Genomic DNA, 5,876 nt, shown 5'->3' on the forward strand with positions numbered 1-5,876 from the left:
AACCATAAGAAAACTCTGATAGTAAGAGACGGGAGTGAATACGTGACTTACAAGAAGATATTTCACTCACTGAATGGAGTAAAATCTCATCATCTCATCTCATCTTCAACCGCTTATCCGGGATCAGGTCACGTGGGCAGCAGCTTTAGCAGGGGACCCCAAAATTCCCTTTCCCGGGCCACATTAACCAGCTCTAACTGGGGGATCCCGAGGCGTTCCCAGGCCAGTGTGGATATATAATCTCTCCACCTAGTCCTGGGTCTTCCCCGAGGCCTCCTCCCAGCTGGACGTGCCTGGAACACCTCCCTAGGAAGACGCCCAGAGGGCATCCTTACTAGATGCCCGAACCACCTCCTTTCAACGCAAAGGAGCAGCGGCTCTACTCCGAGTTCCTCACGGATGGCTGAACTTCTCACCCTATCTCTAAGGGAGACTCTAGTCACCCTCCTGAGAAAACCCTTTTAGGCCGCTTGTACCCACGACCTTGTTCTTTCGGTCATGACCCAGTTTTCATGACCATAGGTGAGGGTAGGAGCGAAGATTGACCGGTAGATCGAGAGCTTTGCCATACGGTGCGGTAGAACGACTGTAAGACCGCCCCCGCTGCTCTGATTCTCCAGCCAAACTCACGCTCCATCGTCCCCTCACTCGTGAACATGATCAAACCATCAACACTCGATTGAGAATGATACAATTTAACTGGATAATGCAAACATATATTTCCCCTGTACAATCAAATAAATTGGTGTAGTGGTTAGCACTGTCGCCTCACAGCGAGAAGGTTCCAGGTTCGCATCCTGGCTGGGGCCCTTCTGTGAGGAGTTTGCATGTTCTCCCCCTGTCTGCGTGGGTTTTCTCCGGGTTCTCTGGTTTCCGCCCAAAGACATGCTAGTGTTAGGTTAATTGATAACTCTAAAAATTGCCCGTAGGTGTGAATGGTGTGCGTCTCTGTTCGTCTCTATGTGCCTTGCGATAGACTGGCGTCCTGTCCAGGGTGTACTCCGCCTCACGCCCGATAGGGACAAGCGGTTGAAGATGAATGAATGATTCTAATGTACTTGATCTATGTTAAATGATTCTAATTTTTTTTATTGCTCGTAATTTGTTGACTACTGTTAGTTTAATTTATCTTTTATTTGTTTTCTTTACCAGGACGCTTCATTTGTTTGCCTTTTTCTATGTGGTATTTTCATTGTTATTTCCATTGTTGCCATATGTTTAAACTGTTGGATTTTGTTGTACGAATACAAAAAACAATAAAGATATGTTAAAAAAAAGAAAAAGAAAAAAAAGAGTGTTTAGAAAGACTTACCAACTCGACCGGTTCCAGCTACTCTTGTAGTAAAGTACATTCAAGTCAATAACCAAATGCAGTCCAAAAAGGAGAACATTGATGATTTATTCCAGCAAAACAGGTAAATGTTGTGGTTTGCTACAGAAACAGTAATCCCTCTAACTAAGCCTCTCGATCGGAGTCTCAATGGCCAGATTCAAAACAATAAGCCATTGGTTTATCAAAGCACGGTCATCGTACCGCAATTGCAGCCTATGAAAAGTTTTGGGAAAGATAGAAACAAGAACCATTCTGTCTCTCTTCACTTCAAGTTACAGGCTAGTCGGCTTCACCCGTGCCTGCACTCACTGTGCGTCTTCTGACAACACACGCCCCCTGACACCTTAGATGTTTCGTGCTGCAGGGAAAGCTGTGGGGGACTTTTCTATAACTATTATTAACTTATATTTCACCAAACTATCAAACCACAAGGTTTACGTGTTTTGCTGGAATAAATCATCAATGTGCTTTTTCCTTTTGGATTGACTTTGTAATCTTCTTGAATGGACTTTACTACGAGACAAGCTGCATACCTTTGAAGACAGGGTACAGGAATAATTTTGCCAGAACAGCCGCTTTAAGGGGCTTAATTCCTTTGAGGGTTAGAATTCTGTTATATGTTAAGGATAAGATACCTCTGGGGTGGGTAACTTCTTTAAGAATATTATCAATCCAAAGGACCTTTAGGAGAGTAGAATTTCCTCCTTGAAGTGTTCTAAAGGCGCACTCACACTGTCCATCCGTACCGTGACCAAGCACGTTTCACAGCCAAAGTCTTGTTCGTTTGACCAGTGTGAGTGCAACACTGCCGGCCACGGCCTGTTTGGGAGAGGTGGGCTTTTGTAAAGCACGTTTGCACATGTACGAGCACGAGCGTGAGCACGTGTACGAGCATGAGGCAAACGGCGGTTCGGACGTCATTTTGTCCAAAAAAACTACAAAGCCAAAAACGTTACCATGTTTTCTGCGCTGCATTCCATTATGTGGCCAAAATGTAAACAAAGCGACGTATCGCGATGACGTCAATCGATGCGTGTGACGTGTTACGGCGTGATGGCGTATAGGCAGGCAAGAAGCGTTCGCCGAAGCCCAGGTAGTGTGAGTACAAACGGGCCTGGGCCGCGGGGGGAGAGGGAGGGGGGGAGAAGTACCCTAAAGCACGGGGCACGGTACGGATAGACAGTGTGAGTGCGCCCTAATAATGCACAGTTTTGGGTGTGTGGGAGCCTTTCCTATCAATTAATTCAATCCAATTCAGATCAATTTTAATTACAATGCAAATTCATAACAAAAGTTCTCTCAGGACACTTTACATATAGACTCGGTAAAAACCACACTATGACTTATTTATGATTTACACACACCCAACAACTCCCCCATTGAATACGGTGGCATTGAAAACCTTCCCTATAACAGGCAGGAACGTCGGAGAGACCCAGCTCTATGGAGGACGGACATCTGTCTGCACCGGTTGGGGAGGAAGAAAAGAAGAGAGAAAGAGAGAAAACACAGACAGATGGACGAAGACAGACAGTCCCAGAGATGCAAGCAACCACAAAAGCAACAGTAACTATAGTGATATCTATAGTAATGTGAATATGACTTTTATATTATGGCAGTTAATATAGTAGAATAGTAGAAACAAGCACAGCTGAGGTGATAGAATATGACAATGATAATTATGGTGGCAAATATGATAAATGATGAGAAGTGGTAATAACAGCTGTGATAGAACGAGACATACCACTGATGATGTTTTTTATGGCTACGAATTTTATAACTTAAAAAACTAATGAAGTAGACCCAATGAATGCAGGAAGCGTCATACAGGACCACTGCAGCAGGCACCACCACAATCAGCAGAGACCTGAGAGACGACAAAGCACAAACTACTCCGGGGAAGAAGTTGAATTAGTAACATGCATTAATGAGACATGAATGATACAGACAGAGAGGAGAGAAGGTCCGAGTATCAGTAGCAGGATTATCCCCCGGCAGACTAGGTCTATAGCAGCATCATTAAGCAGAACAAAATCAGCTACTTAGACACTGAATTATAGCTTCAACAGCTGCAACAAGATTTATTAAAAAACAAATTCAACTAAAAAGGAAAAGAAAGAAAGAATAGATAAATTAGCATCTGTGTCTCAAACCTGCTTAAAATACTGTACAATTGTGTTCCCAGACAATACTGTGACAACAGTGGAACATTTTAACAAACAGGACAGCTTCAGTTTATTTGATCCCAGTTGAGAATTTAATAGATACAAATGTCTATAGCGTTTTAGAGGCATCCAGGGTTTTATGGATTTTGTTCTGTTTTTTAATAGACCAGCAGAGCAGCAATAAAAATCTCAACAAAGCCATATAAAAGATGTAATTTACGACGAATCCCAGATGGATGCTTCCATTATATATAAAGTCTTTGGGATTGCTCTCACATGTGCAGTGTGGGAGTTGTGAGAGACCTCATCACTGTTACTGCTATCACTGTGACTGTTTTACAATCAATAATTGAAACAACTACAAGCAGAATTTTTATGAACTTTTTTATAGAGTTTAAACATGAAGGGGTCTGGTTATGGCGTGCACGGAGTAGACAACTCTCAGGCTCCTGCCACAGTTTCAGTTTCCACCGATTTAAACCCCAACTTTCTTTAAACACGCCAACTTGACGAACAAAAATAGCACCCTTAATAAGAAACGATTCGACATTTTAAATCAAATCCATAATATAGATAGCCAATATGCCATGACACCCAAGCCTGAACTGTATAAAAAGCAGCTTGGGCTTCAGACCGAATTCTATCTCCATTCAACATACCAGGCTGAGACCCTGTTGCTAAGAACTAAGAGTGACCACTATGAGCACAGTGACAAGTCGGGAAAGCTGCTAGAAAATCAGCTTAGAGGCATGAAGGCTAAACAAATCATCACTAAGGGCGCACTCACACTGTCCTTCCGAACCGTGCCCCGGGCTTTAGGGTACTTGCCCCCCCCTCCCCCCGCTGGCCAGCCCGTTTGTACTCACACTGCCTGGGCCTGGCGCAAATGCTTCTTGCAAGTCCATACGTCATCACGCTGTAACACGTCACATGCATTGATCGATGTCATCGTGAAGTGTCGTTTTGTTTACAAATCTTTCCATAGACCTCTGAGTTTTTGTGCGTCTTGTCGACTGTTTTTGAATATTTTCATTGACCAAATCTGCAGTAAACACTCCACCTTCGCATCACACCAACGTGAACCTTTTGCCGCCATTGTTGTTAAATGTCCGCGCATGGTCGTTTTTTTTTTTCTATGTCCGAACAGGCGCACATAAAATGACGCGAGAGCCGCTGTAGGCGTCGTGCTCGTACACGTGTGCACGCTCGTGCTCGTATATGTGCAAACACGCTTTACAAAAGCCCACCTCTCTCAAACGGGCAGTGGATGGCCAGCTGGCCGCAACTAGGCGTGGAGCGGTTGCACTCACACTGGTCAAACAAGCTAGGCTTTACCCGTAAAACCTGTTTTGGCCTGGTATGGAGGGACAGTGTGAGTGTGCCCTAAGGTTTGCAGGGATAATGGTGTAGCTACGTCAGATTCAACCAAAATAAATTAAACTTTTAAGAACTTCTATTCTAAATTATACTACGCCTATCCCCCTCCTGCATTAGGGACACAGAAAATTTTGAGTCAACTAATATCCCCACGTTACCTTAAGATTAAAAAAAAAAACAGGTTAGAACAGCCCATTACAACAGGAGAGATATCTAAGGGTATTTCGGCCATCCAGTGTGGGAAGTCCCCTGGCCCAGACGGCTTCCCATCAGAATTCTACAAAAAATTCGGATCGGATTCTCTTAAAACAGGCAGCCTTCAACCAACCTTTAATCAGGCTTGCATTAACCTCAAACTCTCCTATAGGCCCATCTCCTTGCTGAATTCATACGTCAAAATGTTTGCTCAAGTGTTGGCTGGAAGGCTCGAAGATGCTCTTCCCGCTATTATAGAAACTGATCAAATGGGATTCATAAAAAATCGTCACTCCTTCTTTAACCTACGCCACCTTTTTAAGATAATATATCCCCCCTCAGACAATGTTCCTGAATGTGTGATTAGCCTTGATGCCAAAAAGGCTTTTTCGCAGAGTGGAGTGGGACTATTCATTCTCTGTCTTGGGAAAATTCGGATTCAGACCAACATTTATTTCTTTGATAAAACTTCTCTACACCTCTCCCTCAGCCTCTGTCCTAACAAATTCTATATTCTCAGCTCTTCAGACTGGAGAGAGGTACGCGCCAGAGCCGCCCTTTTGAGCCCCTTGCTCTTTGATCTCGCAATAGAACCTCTGGTCATCGCCCGCCGCAGCCAAATCCCAGTTATCAAGAGAGGGGGGATAGAGCACAAGGTATCACTGTATGCGGACGATCTGCTGCTATACATAATCTTTGTTTAGTTATTGAACAAGACAAAACAAGACATTACAAAGTGGTCACCCATATCTCTTTCCCTAATGGGGCGAATCAACTCAGTGAAAATGACAATACTGCCCAAATTC

This window comes from Echiichthys vipera (assembly GCF_963691815.1).
Source record: "Echiichthys vipera genome assembly, chromosome: 7".
In the NCBI taxonomy this organism is placed as follows: domain Eukaryota; kingdom Metazoa; phylum Chordata; class Actinopteri; order Perciformes; family Trachinidae; genus Echiichthys; species Echiichthys vipera.